Source organism: Palaemon carinicauda, chromosome 39 (assembly GCF_036898095.1).
Source record: "Palaemon carinicauda isolate YSFRI2023 chromosome 39, ASM3689809v2, whole genome shotgun sequence".
Lineage (NCBI taxonomy): Eukaryota > Metazoa > Arthropoda > Malacostraca > Decapoda > Palaemonidae > Palaemon > Palaemon carinicauda.
The window spans coordinates 14,416,946-14,437,251 of record NC_090763.1 but is presented as its reverse complement, the minus strand read 5'-3'; the positions used below and the strand labels follow the sequence as shown (position 1 = coordinate 14,437,251).

The following is a 20,306-nucleotide window of genomic DNA, read 5'->3' as shown; positions in this document are numbered from 1 at the left end:
AGGGCTCCAACAAGGAAAATAACCCAGTGAAGAAAGGAAATAAGGAAATAAATAAAGGATATAAGTAGTAATGAACAATTAAAATAAAATATTTGTAAAACATTAACAACATTGATCAATTGATAACGGTAAGGCCATCTGATTAAATACATTTCATTTTAGAGAAAGCGTCATTTTACTTTCATAATCTCATTTTGTTTACAAAAAGCTCTCCATTCCATGCTTATCCTTAATTTAATTTAGGGCTTATGTCCTGGGGAAACACATACTGTCTGTCCTAAGTTCATCAACTGTCTGTAGAAGTTTATCCATAACCCTTATATGTTGTTTCTCTGCACTTTCATTGAACATTATCTTAATTTTACTCCTGTTCATTTTCAGTCCTACATTCCTTCTTTCTTCATATATATATATATATATATATATATATATATATATATATATATATATATGTATATATATATGTATATATATATGTGTGTGTGTGTGTATGTATATATATATATATATAAATAAATAAATATATATATATATATATACATATATATATATACATACATATATATATATATATATATATATATATATATATATATATATATATATATATATATATATGGGGAAAGGGTTTGTGTATCACCAATATCAGTAAAGCTGTATTGCTCAGGGCTACCCATACTAGGTTGGTTTGTTGTAAGCAATCAAATTAAAATCTCCCACCATCACCAGTCCTCAGTGGCCAACGTGGTGACGAAAACTGGCCAAATCCCAGATATGAATAAGGATATTTCCGAGGCCTTTGTCTTGTGCTGAACTAGAAATAATTGCATTTATTGTTGTTGCTGATGTGTGTTTATTTGTATATATATATTTATATCATCCTATATTCAGTAGTTTAATGTAGTACTGAATAGGAGATGAAGTTCATGTTGCTGTTTTATACACCGACATGTGAGACTCATTAACAACTCGTTAAAACCCCATTTACATATAGTGTTATTAGGCTGTATGTTTGGATGAATCTCGTCAGTATTTCACGGATGATTAAGTCAGAGTTCTCCCTCGTTGGATATAGGATATTATTCCAGGATTTTAAGTCCTAACATTCACAAATGATATATTACTTTAACCAACCTGTCGGTCTAAATATTTCCTAATCACTGTTTAAAAACAATGATAAATCTTTCCATCTACTTTAATCTTACTCTCATTTAGAGTTTTAGAGGTCGCTCATGAATGACAGAGGCAAGGAACGGTGACATTGCCCTAGTAAGCAGGCCAATGTCCTAGAGACTGACCATATATTATATGATCAGCGCTCAAGCCCCTCTCCACCCAAGCTAGGACCAGGGAGAACCAGGCAATGGCTGCAGATGACTCAGCAGATAGACCAAAGGCTCCCCCAAAACCCCCAACCTTAGCTCACAAGGATGGGGAGGTTGCAGACACTAAAGCCACTAACGAGTCTGAGTGGTACTTGAACCCCCAACTGGCAAACACAGGCAGAGACGTTACCAATCAGACCACAATAACCCTACTTAGGGTGCCGTAGACAATCCAAGTTTCTCACATATCCTTTGAATAGTTCAGTACAACCTGCGTCCTTCTACGTATCCTGCCTCATATCTGTTAGGCCTACGCGTTTTATGAAATCCCTCTGTGAATCAACAACTATTCTTCTACCATGTATTTACTCGTTAATTGCTCACTTTCGAGAATTTTCATATCCTTTCATTAGGTTTTGCAGATTTTCCCTAATAACACCATTGGACAGGCCAAGTTCGATCCGTAATTTTACCTCACTCCTTTTTACCTACATCTCATATCTTCATATCTCAACTTCTAGCATGATAATGTCTATAGAAATATTGGTTGTTCGTGACGTCATAATACATCTCTGTCTCAGACGGACTTTTGGATTAAACCAGTAGGCCTATAAAAGACTATTTACACTTTCCAATGCAGGTTGCGTTTCTTCAGTAAGCACAGCAGATTAGAAAAAAATCAAACTTATTTTATTTTTATTTGCATTTGTCCACCTGATGAAGAAACAGTACAAGTGGATCTCCATCAAGGAATAATAATAATAATAATAATAATAATAATAATAATAATAATAATAATAATAATAATAATAATAATAATAATAATAATAAATAATAATAATAATAATAATAATAATATTTTTTATACTCTTAAAAAGTCTATCATTATGTTTAAACATCAATTAAATATCTATTCATAACACTTTGATAGACATTATCATAAATATTGAACTATTAACGTGAGTAACATCACCAGACTGAAGAAGTTGCATGTCACGTCACATGTTTGAGTTTCGCAGCTCGCCATCAGTCATGGCAGGCCAGTGAAGGGAACTAAGCTACTCACATTCTATCGGGTGCAATCATGTTAAAACCGTATTGATAGCATATGCGAGAGATCTCTGTGACTCATGTTAGAGAGAATTAAATTGCATGACTTTTTTGAGTCATTGGAATAGTCTACAGCAATGCTCAAGTCATAGATCATTGTCGGTATGCCCTTTTATCGATTTTTTTTCCTTTTGCCGTTTTTACTTGTAATCGTATATGAGGACACTTCCTAAAAATACATTATGTAGCCTTAGAGTGAAATACCTGAGAGAGAGAGAGAGAGAGAGAGAGAGAGAGAGAGAGAGAGAGAGAGAGAGAGAGAGAGAGAGAGAGAGAGAGAGAGAGAGAGAGATGCAAATAAGTGTTAGATAAAAACGGCAAGATATAACAATTGTATTTTCTAATGGCAGGTCAACTGTGATAAAAAAGGAGAATTGCAAAAAATATGTGTGCAAGTAATACATAAATCTGCATGACATCAAATAATGTAATTACATTATGTTAGTAAATGCATTAGTTTAATAGATTCTCGTAATATGCACTTTTTCTGTATGATATTTTGTGGGTCTAATTAACGAAATGGTATATATATATACATATATATATATATATATATATATATATATATATATATATATTTATATATATTTGTACTGTATATATATATATATATATATATATATATATATATATATATATATATATATATATATATATATATATGTAAAAAATTAAGATTTATTACTTAATGTAGGCTGACTGTCATCATTGATGGAAATGAATAAAACTTCAAAACAATAGATTATTATTATTATTATTATTATTATTATTATTATTATTATTATTATTATTATTATTATTATTATTATTATTATTATTATTATTACAAGCCAAGCTACAACCTTAGTTAGAAAAGAAAGATGTTATAAGCCTAAGGGCCCAACATGGAAAAATAGCCCAGTGAGGAAAGGAAATAAGGAAATAAACGATATAAGAAGTTATGAAAAATTAAGATAAAATATTTAAAAAAAATATTAACAACATTAAAACAGATAATTAACATATAGACTATAAAAAGATTTGTGTCTGATTTCCCCGTAGACGACTAAGATATTATACAAAGATATATGTAAACGCGAAAATTTCTACTTTAATAAAACTTCATGAAATAAGCTTATGTGGGCCTACTTATTGTTTGTTTGTTTTAAATTGCCCTGTAATTATTTATACTCGTTAATTTGTATTTTCAAAAAACTCAATCCAGGTAATTTTTACGCTTGAAAAAAACCTGAGCTAACTGAACTAAAATAAATTATCTTTATTAAGTAATAGTAATTAAAAATAAAATAACATAACATATTTGTATATTTAGAGGACAAAAAAAAAAAACTCAATCCAGGTAATTCTTACGATTGAAAAAGGGTGAGCTAATTGAACTAAAATAATTTATCTATATAAAGTAAGATAGTATTTAAAAGTAAAGTAAAAGTTTTGTATATTTAGAGAAGACAATATATTACAAAAAATAAAATTGAGGAGACGTTTCATAGGAAAACCCAAAGCAGGTATAAATCGCATAACATAACTCTAAAGTAATTTATCTATATCAAATAAGATAGTATTTATAAGTAAAATAAAAAAAAAATGTATATTTAGAGAAGACAAAAATATAATACAAAATAAAACTGAGGAGCCGTTCCATAGGAAAAGTGCAAACATAGGTCTAGGTCGCATATCTTTGTTGACAGCTTTCAAAATTTCCAAACAAACAAAAGTGTGGAGTTTTAATATTATACATTATATAACAGAAGCCATCTATTGTTGGAGTTGGAAAGGTATAATACATATATACAGTATGTATATTAAATAAGCGACTCTTCTAGTTACTTATTGTATTACTGTTGAATAGTTGTTAGTAATAATTGGACGTCTTTGTACCATTCATTTATGGTACCTCGCCCCATAGTTCTCAATAGGTTATTTTTTAGTTTCTGTAAATTTATCAATATTTATAAATTTATTGAATATTCTGGGTGTATTTAGGACATACGTAGAATTTTTTATTACTTGTCAAATGTATTTTATGGGGAAAATGTTTATTGTTATAAAACTTCGATATTGCGAAAGTTGTTTTACGATTTATAAAATCTTATAATTTTAGTTTTATGCTTTATAAAATCTTTTTGATTTTAGTTTTACGATTTACAAAATATTATGATTTTATTTTTATGCTTTATAAAATCTTTTTGATTTTATTTTTACGATTTACAAAATATGATTTTATTTTTACGTTTGACAGAATTTTAGGATTTAATGCAACCTTGCTAGGAGTAAAGCCAGTAGGGAAACAACCACAGTGTTGAATATCAGTTGTAGGGTAAGCTAAGACTATGGCTACGGCTGTTTAAGGTCTGCGGTCATGGTGTGCAGAGCCCTACATGGGTAGGTAGATAGGTTTAGGCTTGAAGCCTTAGGTTAGGTGGTGTTCTTGTGTTGCCCTTTTAAAATGTTTTTTCAGCCATAACTTTTGGAATTTTAAAACATTTGAAATTTGTAAAATATGTTTTCCCCAATTATTTATATCTGAACAGTTCAAGGTACTCATATATACAACATTAACACTAATAATTTTCTTTATTAGAAATATCGTATTATAGTAAACATTTACCCACATTTTACTTATATACAGACCCGTTCATACCCACCAACTACAGTATGAAGGCTCCTTATATTTTTTATTATTTTCTGTATGTAAGCATACAATGCACCATGACTGCAGCTACATCTCATCGCAGCACCTGCAGTTTCGTCGCCAAAGACTACACTTTCCCCATGCTGAGCAAAGTCCGAGGCGAGTTTCCTGCGGGTACAGTATTTACCTCTCTCGCTCGCGAGTGAGAACCCCGATAGAGACTCCGTTCCCGAGACCTTCGAGAAACCAATGTTTTTATCATCTCACTCAGTCAGAACAGGTTCTCTCTCCGAAGGAACCGCGCAGACGTTACCCTCTGGGGGTTTGTCAGGCTTCGGAGTTCGTTACTCCTCATCACCATGGACATTCTCACCCCCTTGCAGTAAGGAGATGTCTCTTCATCCCTGTCAAGGACCTTTGTGTTGCGCCTTCGGGCTCTCGTCACTCGTCAGCTTTTTTTCACTCACCAACTGCGAGGGAATTGCCAGCTACTCATCACTCGTCTTCGGCTGATCGTCGCTCATCACCTTATGACCGTCGCCTTGTTGTTCATGATCGTCACTCGTCACCTCATGACCTTCACACCTCACAAGATCACCAGTGGTAATCTCACTACCCACTAGCTGCACGCCACTCGCCTTCGGGCGATCGTCTTACTTCAGCTGCGGGGCAAGAGTGCATCGTGTGTCCATCACTCGTCACCGTGATTTTCATTCCTCGCCTCACCCCTTGCTGAGATTGCCCTTCTTCTAGAGAGTGTCACTCTTCATCTCGTGACTTGCCTTGTCTCGTCATAGCGAGATCATCATCGACAGTCTGTCCAACAGCCTAAGTGTTCTCGACACTCGCCTGCGTATTTGGACTCGATTTTGGCTCGCTGTTCTCCAGCCTTGTGGCGTTCGCCAGTCATTTATCACTCTCCGACTGCTCGTCACTTGCCAGATGCTCATCATTCTCCTGGGGGTGGGTTTCTTCTACTTCATTCTTCAGAGATTTCTCTGGTAAGGATCACAGATATCTTCCGGCTACAATCTTCACTTCAAGCATGCACTCTGCTCTTCCAAGTGAGACCCTCCTGCTCTCTTCATCTTACGTAGAGCGCTCTACCACTTTGGCTTCCTCAATCGCTTTAGAGTATGTGAGTGATTCTCCTCTTCTAGATGACTCAGAACTTCAGTGGTGGGCCAGGTAACCTTCTTTTTCTGCGAGTGGCACTACTCCGGTAGTGCTTACCATGATATGCAGTTGAGGGAGTTTAGCACACTCTCCCCTCTTGGAAAATAATCCAGCTCTCACCTTTGATGAGAGGGGTAAAGCATAAGTGTCAACGTTGGTGATTAATACAGTACCTTACTTGCCACTGAGAACTTGTTATTTCATAGAAGTACAGTACTATTGGTTTTCTAATGCATCCATCGACTCGCTAGTTTTCATCAACACTCTCAAACGTTCATACCTTACGAACGTTTTCATTGGACCACGATCACAACTATTACCACTCCTACTACTACTAGTGGGCTGATGTGCTGTGTCTAAGGGACTAGGTTGACTCTTCTGCACCCTGTCTCTTCCTTTTGGTACATGGTTACCTTACAAGTCGACATCTTCATTGAATGAACTAGCTTCGTTGGTTGCGCATGCACCAGCTCCTATATGCTTCCACCAGTCTGGTAGAACACAGTTGTACGCAGCGGTTGCCACAGTAGAAGTCTTCCGACCACTCGCCTCTGCCTCCTCTGATGACTCTGAACGAATCTTGTGAACATAATCCCTTGGGATTATTTGCTTCCCCTCTCTCCAGAAGGTCAAGAATCTGTTTTATTTTTTTTATGGTTCTTGGGCCTATTACATGAATCCTCTCTTCGACCCTTCTTACATGCATCAGGAGACATAACCCCATTCCACCCTTTTTTTCCGTCCCGCTGTTCCAGAAAGTTGAATGCAGCGGGATTCTTGTCAAGACAAGCTTATTCGACCAACCCTAAGTGTGAAGGACCATACTATGTTGGAAACACTGCTTCTCATCTGATCAGTGAAGACAAGCAACGTGGGATCTGGTCAGTATTTGGATGGGTGACCTATAGAAGTGTTACTTCTCCAGTTGTAGCTGATCTAGTGTAGATGTAGACTTCCTTGTCCCTCGTGTCACCAAGAAAATGCCCCTTGGTCATGGCTGGGAAACGGATGCTGTGGACATTATCGATGTTCTTTTCCAAGAGATAACTCTCTTTTTCTCGTCCTCGAGGAGGTTGCCCCGTGTTGGGTCCCCTCTTATGAGTATGGAGTACGCATCTATTTCTAACAAAGACAGAATTGTTCCGTAACCGAAATACAAACCACGCTATTTACATTGGGTTTACCTTTTAGCGATGCTGAAATGACGAGCCAATAGTTTTAATGAGGGTTAATTACCCCCGCGCTAGTTAGCGAGGGGGTAGGGGAAGGGTAGCTTGCTACCCCTCCCCCCCCCATACACCGGTGACTTGCTTCACTTCACTTTTGGCTCGGCGATGAACAGACGTGTCTGTCCATCGTCCTCGTTGACAGCCTTTAATCTTTTTTCTGCTTTTTCTTTACTACAGCTTGTGTGTGTGTTGAAGTTGACTACCGTTTATTATTATTATCTTTACTATGCGTACGTGTCCTGGTGTTGCTGGCCGCCCTTGTGGGCCCTTTATGTCGGCCTTAGAGACGGATCCTCACACCCTTTGCTCTCAGTGTCGGGGCCGACGGTGTGACCAGGAAAACATGTGTAGTGAGTGTAGGGTGTGGTCTGCCTCCCAGTGGGAGAGGTTTGGCCGCCGGCGTAAGAAGAAGTCCAAGAGAGACCGTTCTCCTTCGGGGGTTGCCTTGAAGGAGGAGGGTTCTCGGGACTCTTCTTTCGCCGCCCAAACCTCCTCCGAAGCTCCCCCTCGAGAGTCGGCCGAGTGGTAGAGCAGGCCCTAGTTCTGTTTCCCGACCTTGGGTGGGGGGAGAGGGCGTCGCCTCCCATAGTGGGGCGGTTCCCCCTCCTCCTCCGGGGGAGGTTGTTGATAATTCATTGACTAATGATGATCTCTAACAGATTTGGGCTCCCCTGGGGCTTAAGGGCTTGCCCTCCAGGGTCGCCTTGATTGACCTTGTCTCGTTGGGGGCCGTCGTTAAGCAGTCGCCGGCGGTAGCAGAGGTAGACCCTCTGTCTATCGTCGACGTCGTGGTGGCAGAGGCCTCCGACGGGTCTGGGCAATCCTCTGCAGGTGCAGTTGAGGATAATGGTGCTGACGGCTCTCCTCCCCCTTCCGAATATCCTTCGAAGGGGGAAGTGAGTCCTACGGGCTCTTCTGTTGTTCAGCTTCCCTGTAAGGGTAGTGCCTTGACTGAGACTCCCCTTCGGAGGACTGATGGTCCTGATGATCTTCCCCGTGGCCGCCTTCGCCGTAAGGCTCACCGTCCGCTGCGTCGCAAGGGGCTCCCTTCCCCTTATAAGGGGGTTAAGAGGCGCCTTTGTGGATCTTCTTCCTCCGAAGGGGACTCTCCTCGTCGTACTCAGCCTACAGCTCCTGCTCCTTTGGACCTCTCTGCAGACCATTCTCCAACTCCTGCTAGAACTTCACCTTCTGGGGAACTTTCACCTTCTGGGGACCTCGTCACCCGACGGGCAACGGTCCCTTCGGGGCAAAGGGATTCTTCCCTTTCACGTGCAGTGTTAGCGCACAGGCGCTCTCCTGCTCGTCAGCGCTCTCCTACTCGTCAGCGCTCTGCTGCTCGTCAGCGCTCTCCTGCTCGTCAGCGCTCTCCTGCTCGTCAGCGCTCTCCTGATCGTCAGCGCTCTCCTGCTCGTCATTGCTCTCCTGCTCGTCAGCGCTCACCTGTTCGCCGGTGCTCTCCTGATGTTCGCCTTCCTCGACAGCACTCTCCTGAGGACATCCTACATCCTGTGGTTCCTGAGGAGCGCTTAGCGCGCCAGCATTCTTCTGCTCGCCCTTCTGCAGTGTTAGCGCACAGGTGCTCTCCTGCTCGTCAGCGCTCTTCTGAGCGTCAGCGCTCTTTTGAGGATCATCGCCCTCCTGCTCGCCAGCGCTCTCCTGTGGTCTCTGACCATCCTGCAGTCCCTGTTGATTGCCCTGCGCGCCAGCAGTCTCCTGAGCTCTCTCGCGATCCTCATCCTGTGTCTACGCAACATCGTCCGCGTTCTCCAGCGCGTGTTTCAAAAGCACATGTTCGCCCACGCGCCTACGATCTTCCTGTTCCTGTTCGTGAACGCGCCGCGCCACCTGTTCCTTCACAGGATCTCACGCGTCGCCCCCTTGCTCGCCAGCGATCACCTACTCGCCAGCGTTCACAGCCGATTCTAGTATCGCCTGTTCGTCAGCGTTCTCCTACGCGTCAACGATCACCTGTTTACCGGCGATCTCCGGATCGCCCGCGTGATTTACAACCTTAGCGCACGCGTTCATCGACCAGAGGTTCTTGAATGACATGGTTCGTCATCTACTAGCTCGCCATCGCGCGATCATTCACGCGCTATCGCTCGCCAACGCATCACCATGCGATAACGCGCCATCGCTCACCTGCGCGTCAGCGTTCGCCAGCTCACCACCGATCGCCTGCTGATCTACGCCGCCAGCGACCTTCCTCACCCACGCGGCAGCGCGTTCCCTCGCCATCGCGTCAACGCATTCGTTCGCCGACTCGGAAACGCGCTCGTTCACCTGTACACCCTCGCGCCCACTCGCCCACGCGACCGCTCGCCTGCGCGCCCGCGCGACCATCGTTCGCGCCGAATTTCTCAGCCAGTGGTAGCAGCAGGAACTCGTGTTCCTAGACAGCGCTCGGGATCGCCTCCACCCAAATGCAGGACTGTAGTGCAGGACAAGGAAGACACTGCGGAGAGGTTAGTGCATCATTCTTCCCCCCCTTCTTTTCAGGCAGGTACTGTGGTGTCCACTCCAAAGGATCGCCCGATCCCTTTCCCTCCAGCGAGGATTTCGGACTCTGTGTCCGTGGAGCAACAAACTTGGTTTGGTCCTCTGGTGCGGGCGTTAGTGAGGGTTATGAAACCAGCACTCGCCGATCAGGGCAACAAACCAACGGCTGCCTCTCCTACGCTGAAGAGAAAGAGAGGAGTGGACTTCGTGGTGACTTCCCCCAGGGCGAAGTTGGTTCCCAAGAGGTCTGTCGCGAAGCCCCCTTCTCCTGCTCGAGTGCTTTCTCCTTCTCCCGTGGACGAGGCGTTTCCGTCCTCGGGTGAGTCCAGTGAAGCGGTAGTCTTCCCCTCGGCACCAAGGGGGGAGACTTCGTTTCATGGAGGAGAATCGTTTCGTGAGGAAGGGGCTCCTCGATTCTCTTTGTTGGGATCCTGTATCCCTCCCAGGAGGGAATCCAAGGACTCCAAGACCATCCCGAAATCATCTTCGAGGATTCGCCAGGAACCCGCTGCTCCCCGGGGGAACGTCCACGCTTCACCCCAGGAAGAGATTCCTGGGACAGGAGACTTAGCTGCCAGCCCGCAAGGAGGAGATCAGCAGGAATCCGAACTTGCCTTCTGGCAGGTCCTGAGCCTGATAAGGCAACTTAACGGGCTTATGGACCCCGTGATCGCCCCCCGTGAAGGCAAAGACACTATCTTAGATGAGGTGTTTGACGTTCGGAAGGCCCCTAAGTCCAGTGCGGCTCTGCCCTGGTCTCGGGGTCTGAAGAGTGCCAGAGCTAGGGCCAACGCTCAGCTCGCGATTCTTGCCTCCTCCAGTCGTTCCTCTGCCGGGAACAAGCTCATCCCTCCTCTTCGTCTTCAGCAGAGGAGGTATTTCGAGATCTTGGGTGAGGCCAGCCTCGCTCTTCCTCTCCATCACTCTGTGGAGGAGCTGGCGAAGGGAGTTCCCTTTGAGAAGCTCTCTGCCCGGCAGGTGTCGTTCTCGGCGGCAGAGATCCTTAGCCATGAGAAGGTCGCTAAGTGTGCCATGCAGGCCACTTCGTGGCTGGACTTTTGGCTAGGAACTCTGGGCATCCTATTGCGCTCGGAGGACTTGTCCAAGGAGACCAATAGGAAGGCTCTGGAGACCTTCTTACTCTCGGGCACCCGCTCCATCGAGTTTTTGGCGCACCAGGTCACCACCCTGTGGGCCAACTCGGTGTTGAAGCGGCGCGATGCTGTGACTGAGAGATTCCATCTGAAGGTCCCCGCCGTGGATGTGTGTAGGCTCCGACATGCTTCCCTTCCGGGGGAAAACCTGTGTGAGCCTCAGGACATGGAGCGAACGGCTGAGAGGTGGAGGAAATCCAGCACGGACTCCCTCCTTCATAGGGCCCTTACAGCTCGGCCCTATAAGCCTCCAGCTCCGCCGCAACAGCAGCAGCAGCCTCGTAAGGCTCCGAGACAGGCACCGGCAGTTAAGAAGGTGGTGTCTAAGCCCCAGCCCTTTCCAGCCAAGGGTAAGAGGGGCGGTAAGTCCTCCAGGGGAGGCAAGACTCCTAGGGGTGGCGGCCGCAAGCCCTAGGGGTGGCAGTCCCCCTGCGTGTCCACCTGTGGGGGGATGCCTTCAGCGTTGCGTCCGCAGGTGGCAGCAACACGGGGCCGATGCTTGGACGGTCTCAGTGATCGGCCAAGGCTATCGCGTCCCGTTCACAACATCTCAACCTCCCCTGACAGCGAATCCAGTGTCGTTGAGCTCCTATGCCACGGGATCGGCAAAGGGGCTGGCCCTTCAGGCCGAAGTCGAGACCATGCTCGAGAAGGGTGCTCTCCAGGAGGTCGTCGACGGCTCCCCAGGCTTCTTGAGTCGACTCTTTCTTGTAAAGAAGGCTACTGGAGGCTGGAGACCTGTCATCGACCTCTCAGCTCTGAACGGGTTTGTCAAGAAAACCCGGTTCAGCATGGAGACAGCAGACACGGTCAGACTTGCGGTGAGACCACAAGACTTCATGTGCACACTGGATCTAAAGGACGCGTACTTCCAGATCCCAATCCATCCGTCTTCCAGGAAGTACCTGAGATTCTGCCTAGACGACAAGATCTACCAGTTCAAGGTGCTGTGTTTCGGTCTCTCCACAGCTCCTCAGGTGTTCACCAGAGTGTTCACCCTGATTTCATCTTGGGCGCACAGGAACGGCATTCGTCTCCTTCGTTATCTGGACGATTGGCTGATCCTAGCAGACTCGGAGTCGACCCTTCTTCGGCACCGAGACAGGCTTCTGGATCTGGGCATCTGGGGATCGTGGTAAACCTCGAGAAGTCCTCTCTGCAGCCGTCCCAACGACTGGTTTATCTAGGCATGCTAATAGACACCAATCTCCACAAAGCCTTTCCATCAGACGACCGGATAGCAAGGCTGAGGAGGGTGGCGGAACCCTTCCTCAGGCGAGAAGAGCTCCCCGCCCAGTCGTGGTTGCGTCTCTTAGGTCACCTATCCTCCCTGGCTCGTCTGGTCCCAAACATCCGCCTCAGGATGAGATCACTACAGTGGCGGCTCAAGTCCCGGTGGAATCAAGGATCCGATTTTCCGGACATTCTGATCCCAATGGGGTCTTTGGAACAGACGGACTTGCGGTGGTGGCTGGCCGAGGAGAACCTGCGGAAGGGAGTGAGTCTCCTCGTCCTCCCCCCTGAATTGACTCTGTTTTCGGACGCATCAAAAGAAGGGTGGGGGGCGCACGTTCTGAACCAGAGGGCCTCAGGCCTTTGGTCAGAATCAGAAAAGTGCCTACACATCAACCTGCTAGAATTGAAGGCCGTCTTTCTGGCTCTTCAGCAGTTCCAACGGTCCCTGGCGGGGCACTCCGTGGTGGTGATGAGCGACAACACCACGGTAGTGGCTTATATCAACAAGCAGGGAGGCACTTTTTCGCAGCAGCTATCCCATCTTGCAGTAGAGACTCTGAGGTGGACCGAAATCAACTTGATAACACTATCAGCTCGCTTCATTCCTGGCAAGAGGAATGTGCTAGCCGACAGTCTGAGCAGGGCCTCGCAGATAGTGAGTACCGAGTGGTCTTTGGATCCTCAGATAGCCAACAAAGTCCTGACTTTGTGGGGTTCCCCGACTGTGGACTTGTTCGCGACAGCATTGAACTTCAAGCTGCCCCTGTACTGCTCCCCAGTTCCGGACCCCAAGGCACTCTGGCAAGATGCTTTCCAGCAACGGTGGGACAACATCGACGTGTACGCCTTCCCACCGTTCTGTCTGATAAGAAGGGTGCTCAACAGGACCAGACTATCGGTCAACTGTTCGATGACTCTGGTAGCGCCGCTATGGCATCACGCAGAATGGTTCCCGGACCTTCTGCAGCTCCTGACGGAGCTCCCGAGGGAACTTCCTCCACGACACGAGCTTCTCAGACAACCCCACTCCGGCGTCCCTCACAGGGCCGTAGCCTCGCTTCGGCTTCACGCCTGGAGACTATCCAGCGTCTCCTCGCGGAGAGAGGCTTTTCGCAACAGGTTGTGGAGAGAATGTCTCGGCACCTGCGAAGGTCCTCTGAGGGAGTCTACCAAGCGAAGTGGAGAGTCTTTTTTGGTTGGTGTCGTGGGAGGGGTATCTCTCCACTCGATGCCACTATTCCAGCAATAGCGGACTTCCTCGTTTATCTGCGGGAAAAAATGCGCCTTTCTGTCTCGGCAGTGAAAGACTATCGCTCAGCCTTAAGCTTGGCCTTCAGGCTGAAGGGCGTGGATATTTCTTCATCGCTAGAACTCTCTTTACTCATACGTAGCTATGAGCTTACCTACCCCCAGTCGGAAGTGAGACCTCCTCCTTGGAACGTGGTTCGAGTCCTCAGGTCTCTTAAGAGACCTCCCTTCGAACCATTACGCCAGGCCCCGATCGCCACCTGTCTTGGAAGACGGCTTTCCTACTCGCTTTGGCTTCGGCCAAGTGGGTTAGTGAACTTCATGGTCTCTCGTACGACATCGCCCATTCAAGGGGATGGGGGGAGGTAACGTTCAGGTTCGTCCCTGAGTTTGTGACCAAGACTCAGAATCCTGGAGTGCCGGATCCTCGGTTCGACTCTTTCAGGATCGCGAGTCTCCGTTCTGTAACAAGCGACCCTGACCAACTGCTACTATGTCCAGTGAGGTGTCTGAGGCACTACTTGAAGAGAACGGCTTCAGTCCGTCCTCAAGTGCGAGCTTTGTTTGTGAGCACAGGCAGGTCTAAGAGGAGGGTCACCAGGAACACCATCTCAGCCTGGATTCGAAGGGTTATCCACATTGCCTTGAATCCGGACCCTCCTCCGTCACGTCGCCCTCGGGCACACGATATCAGGGGTATTGCTACATCCCTGGCCTTCAAGAGAAACTTCTCTGTGACGCAGGTACTTCAAGCTGGGGTCTGGAAGCGTCAGACGACCTTCACAGCCCACTACCTGCAAGACGTGACCCACAGGAGCCTCGATACGTTTTCTATCGGCCCTGTGGTGGCTGCACAACAGCTGGTCTAACCTCAGGCTCCTTTTTGGACAAGTAGCAGTAGGTTGAGGGCGTTGTTACCCGGTCTTAGTCTGCGTGAATGAAAGAGTATGTCTGACCCTTACTTCTTTCTTCATTCTCCCCTCTCTTGGGGAGCAGCATCCTGGTCCTCGCATAGCTGACCTCGACCTCTGCAGGTAACCCATGCTTCTTTGTGCTCCTAGTATTAAGCTTAATACTGTTGCGTCTCCCATACCCTGACGAGGTGGTATTGGGAACGTCCTATCCTAGAATTCGTATCTGAAGGTCTCAAGGTCAACTTCATAGGACGAGTCACACTCTCCTCCACACACTGCTTACGTAGGCCACTCGTTCCTAGCGATGCTAGGAACTTGTGAGGTACAGGGGCTCCTTTTCTCTAGTGCTGCTCACTGAGGGATTGAGCCCCCGGGCAAGCCAAAGTCAGTAAGGCTGGGGACTTTCCACCCTTCCTAAGGGGTAAGTCACCCAATGTAAATAGCGTGGTTTGTATTTCGGTTACGGAACAAATGACAAATTCGAAGATAATTTGTATTTTTCCTAACCATACAAACCTTAGCTATTTACACATATTTGGCCGCCATCCCTGACCCCCAAGTCAAGTCCTACCTCTAAGTGAAGTGAAGCAAGTCACCGGTGTGTGGGGGGGGGGGGGAGGGGTAGCAAGCTACCCTTCCCCTACCCCCGCTAACTAGCGCGGGGGTAATTAACCCTCGTTAAAACTATTGGCTCGTCATTTCAGCTGCGCTAAAAGGTAAAGCCAATGTAAATAGCTAAGGTTTGTATGGTTAGGAAAAATACAAATTATCTTCGAATTTGTCATTTTGCAGTTCAGCTACAAGAGAAGTGTGTGGACAATTCTCTCTTTACCTATGTGTACTGAACATCCAGTCGGACTCCCGTCTCAGGCATTATGTCTTTGGACAGTACGGTATGTTTTCATCAAGGTCTCTCTAAACCTCAGCAGTTAGTTCTGCCTATAGATAGTCTCCAGTTCTGTTCTCTCCTCCAGGAATAGGTTACTTTTTCAAACAAGCAGCTCCTAGATTCCAGAATGCCATAATCAAGGAAGTATCTGACCGTCTAGCAGTTTCTCATGAGAAGTTTGACCCTAGTGTCAACCAAGTTTGTTAGGATCGGCTTCGTTCTCAGAAGACTTCGGTTCGACGGACTGATCCAAACAGACTCGGTGGCTGACCTTCGTTACCACCGAGACTTCACCTCAAGTTTACCAAGATCAGAGGATTGAAGTAAATCTTTAGAGATACCCCGGCATCCTTATCAGAGACAGGTATCCTTGGATACATTCATCGTCGTCATGCAGAATTTTTTTATCGCAGATCGATGTGATTCTAGGAGGTGGATGACAGGAGTCTTCCTTCCTTGAGATGCACTTTCAGCCAGCAGTGGTTATGTCTCTTAAGTCACCGTCTCACTCATGTTCATCAAGCCTGCCTCGTATTCCTTCGAATCCAACGTCTTCTGGGGCACGAATAGGGGCAAGAGTAGGATCCCTCCTTTTTTTTCGGGTCTCTGTGAGACCTGGGCAAGAGACGGACCAAAGATGGTTGACAAACAGAAATCTCCGCCGAGGAGTTGACCTCCTCGGCCCTCCCAAGATTGAACTCTCCCTTCTGATGCACCAAGAGAAAGGGTGGGGGCTATGCTGTACCACTTGGCATTTGGGCTCTAGTGAGAGTCCAACCACTGGTCAACAATCTTCCTGCTTATGGGGAGAATTGCAGACTATGGCAGCAGATGTTGGTCGTGTCTTTCCTATCAGCGGAAATTACTTCCTTCACCTGTTGATCTCCCCTTCGGAGGATTTTTCCAGTGAAGAGAGGGATTCACCCACTTCCCTGCTGAAGGAGTAGTCACTCCAGCCACTGTGCAGTAATCTTTAATCATTCTGCCTGCTGGAAGGATCGCCGACAGCCTTTCCCGTCTGCAAGAGAGTCTTCCTTTTCCTGTTTGGTTTCTCCTCCGGGGGATTCCTCTGGCAGGAATTGGATTCGCCCATTCCCTGCCATTACCCATAACCCGCCCTTGATCATTAGGAGGAAGCCATCTGACTCGTCTTGTCCAGCAAATTCGTCTCGCCAGCAAGACTCATCTTGCCCAGGAGACCCGTTTATCCCAGTAGACTCATCTGCAACTTCCGATGGAGATCTTGAGTGACCTCCCTAAGCGACTCTTAATGGCCACATGTGAGGATCTTTCACAAAGCAGTATCTTCGTTGCGACTTCATTTCTAGGACTATCCAGCTCCTTCTCTCTGAGAGTCTTTTCCGCAACAGGTTGCAAAGAGGATGTCTGGATACCTGCGTAGATCTTCGGCTTCGGCCGTCCAGAATGAGTGGTGTTGGTATCATGGAAGGGGTATCCCTCCTCTTGATGCCACTATGCCAGCATTAGAGGAGTTCCTCGTATACCCTCCGTAGGAAAGCATCTCTCGGTTTCGGCAATGAAAGGCCACCGCTATTCCTTGAGCCCAGCCTTTAGACTGAAAGGATTTAACCTTTCCTCCCTGTCGACAGTGTCCCTCCTCATGCGGAGTTTCAAGCCTACAAACATCTTAGTCGGAAAGGAGACCTTGATCCAGGACTCCATGCAGCAGATGTTCACCTGACCTTGATCCAGGACTCCAAGCAGCAGATGTTCACCTGACCTCGTTGACAAGTCTCCCACTCGTGTTGACTTCGGCCAAGAGAGTCGGCGAACCCCATGGATCGCCTTTAATGTCTCTCATTCATGGTGATGGGCCAGGTAATACTCGACCTCGTTTCTGGCAACTCAGATTCCAGAATCCGAACCCTTCGGTCTGGGAGTCCTTCACATCATGACTAATGATCTAGATCAATGGTTACCATACCAAAGAAAAACTGGAGGCCCCACCTATGGGAAACTACAAGAGTTCGCCCCCGAGTGTTAGCACTCTTCGTCAGTTCGGAGTAAATCAAGAGAAGGATCACTGAGAACATGTTCTTAACCCTGGTTCACAAGGTCTTGGACCAAGTATTGAATCCTTATCCTTCTCCTCATAGAAGAGACTGAGAGCTCATAACATTAGGGACAGGAGTACACCCTAGTATTTTATAAGACTACAGTACTCTGTGATACAGGCCTTGTCAGCGGACATGCAGAAGCATCAAAAGACCTTCACCACCTACTTCCTGCAAGACGTGACCCACAGGAACATGGAGACGTTCTCCATGGATCCTGTGGTGGCTGCACAATACTGTAAATGGTTTGAAAACATCAGTCTACTTGATGGACAAGTAGCAGATAAGGGAGGGCACAGTTTAACCATGGTTATGCCTGGGGTGAATGACAAAGAATGACTGACTCTCTCCGTCTTTCATCTTCCACCCTGTGGGGTAACAGCACCTACGGTACTCTACAAAGCTGACCTCCACTAAGTGCAGGTAGTATAACTATTTCCCTTGTGTAACCTGTTATAGATAGATATCCTCATTACATCCCCATACCCCCTGGCGAGGTGGGATTGGCCAACATCTATGGTACTCTTGGAAGAGTCTGATGACTTGGAGAACTTTTACCTGGATCAGTCACAGTGCTAATATCACAAGCACACAGGTCGTGTAGGCCGCTGACCTTGAGTAGGACGGTGTTTAGTGAGGTGTAATGGTTCCTACCAGTTATGTGCAGAGTACGTATGGATAAAACCCCGGGTTAAATGCTGATAAGCCAGATTGGTGTGGACTTCCACCCTCCTAAAGGGTAAGTCGTCCCCTATAAATAGCATTGGTTTGTATTAGTGAAGGAACAAATGACAAATTTGGAAATATTTTATATTTTTCCTAACAATACAAACCTGTAGCTATTTATACAAATTGGCCTGCCAGCACCTACCCCCCATAAAAGTCTTACCTCCAAGCAAAGTGGTTACTGTGAGTGAGCGGGGTAGCAAACTGTCCCCCCCCCTGCTATTTTCCCTGTTTGGGCCCCTGGGCTTATAGTATTCTGCTTTTCCAACTAGGGTTGTAGCTTAGCAAGTAATGATTGTAACAATAATAATATCTAGCGAGTGAATGGTTAACCCTCGCTAAGTCTTATGGCTCGTCTTTCAGCTTTGCCGAAAGTAATAAAGTACTGTATCCTCAATAAATAGCCACAGGTTTCTATCGTTAGGAAAAATACAAATTACTTCCAAATTTGTCACATTACCAATAAAAAATGTCCTTGCCAAGGAATGAATGGATACTGTACCGTATGATTTTAAATATTAAACTTAGCCGGTGAATATATAATAGCTGACGTCTCGGACGGCTCGACAGATACCAAAAACTCGCGAGCGATCGCCATGAAGGTTGCGGGTGTGACCACCAGCGCCGACTATCGGCCAGATACCGCATATACCTGTCAAGGTCTCCAGTTCTTCTCTGTCGGTCTTGTCGACAAGTTGGTTCCGCTCGCTGATGACCTTGAGTTTTCGACCTTTTTGGTGAAGTACTTTATTTTGGTTGTTTTTGAGCTTTCGCTGTGACGGGTGTTTTTTCTTCAATTAAACTCTTGAAACCCTTTTTTTGGCTAGTGTTTATTGTTGATGACTTTGGTTTTGACTTGGATTTTCTCTGATTGTTCAATATGGCTGACCCTTCTCCTATCCCTGGACCTACATTTCGCAAGTGTGCGAGGGATTGCAACAAACGTCTTCCCAAGGCCTCTATCGACCCACATACCATTTGTTCTAATTGCCGGGGTAAATCCTGCCAATTAGGAGATCGGTGTGATGAGTGCGTGGTCTTGTCGGAATTCGACTGGCTTGAATATGACAAATATACTCGTAAGCTGGAGAGAGATAGGGTGAGGAGAAGCTCCTCTAGGTCTTTGGATTTTTCCTCCTCCCATGCCCCTGAACCTAATCCTTCCCCTGTAGTAGTTGTTCCTGAACCCCCTACTAGCACTCATGAACCGTCCATGCGGGATATGTTCCTTGCGATTCAAGCTTTAGGCGAAAAAGTTGAGTCCTTATCATCGGACCGTAACCAACTCATGTCAGATGTTAAGTTGTTGAAGTGTCAGAGTGGTAAAACAGAAAATCGTAGTGATAAAGTGATAAGTGCGCAAAGTGTATTTAGTGTTGCAAACGAGGGTTCGTCTGTTCGTGCTTGTCGCTCCCCTAGTCCGAGACCTCTTTCAGGCTCCCCTGCACCAGGGAGAAGTAATGTCGTAGGACTTAAGGGGACGAGAGGCGTTAACCAACGTACAGACGTTCCCTCTTTGGTATCGGACGTTTTTCGTCAAGATCGCCCTTACCATAAGACGGGTGAGACTGTGTTCTCCTCGTCCTCCGATGACTTATCGCACAAGAAACCTTGGCGCAAGGTTTCTAGACCCTTGAAGCGAAAGTCAGTCCCTTCAGGACAGGTCCAGCATCCTGGCTGTAGCCATTGGGACAGCTCTGACCTTTTGCAGTCGTCGGAAGACTGTTCGCCTATTAAGCGCAAGCGTAACACGGGGTCCGAGGGTCTCGGTAGAGGCAATGTTTTGCCATCGCAGACGTTACCGACGTCACGGCCCGTTCCGACTCCCGTTGATCCGAAGTGGGTTGTCCTGCGGGACATGCAGTCTAAGCTTGCCTCCCTTATGGAAGAGTATGACGTTGAGCAGGTTCGCGATGATCCTTTGCTTTCGAGTCGCCGTTACGCTGATCGAGACTCTGGCCGTCAGCCGCCCAAACGAGTGTTTACTCGTCCGTTTGACGTTAGTGCTGACGTTTCTAGTACTTTGAAACGTGATGTCAGTAGTTTTTCACGTCAGTCACGTGACGTGGATCCTCCCTTGCTGCAGTCTC

The 20,306-nt window shown here is 46.5% G+C and overlaps 1 protein-coding gene across 1 annotated transcript in view; it reads left to right on the top strand.

Moving 5' to 3' along the window:
- Window positions 1-4,111: 4,111 nt before the first annotated feature.
- Window positions 4,112-20,306, top strand: part of LOC137631016 (testis-expressed protein 9-like) — a 104,846-nt gene continuing 88,651 nt past the window's right edge. The window contains exon 1 of the mRNA XM_068362563.1: window positions 4,112-4,210. The gene's annotated coding sequence lies outside the window, so the exon portion shown is untranslated. The remainder of the gene's footprint in view (window positions 4,211-20,306) is intronic.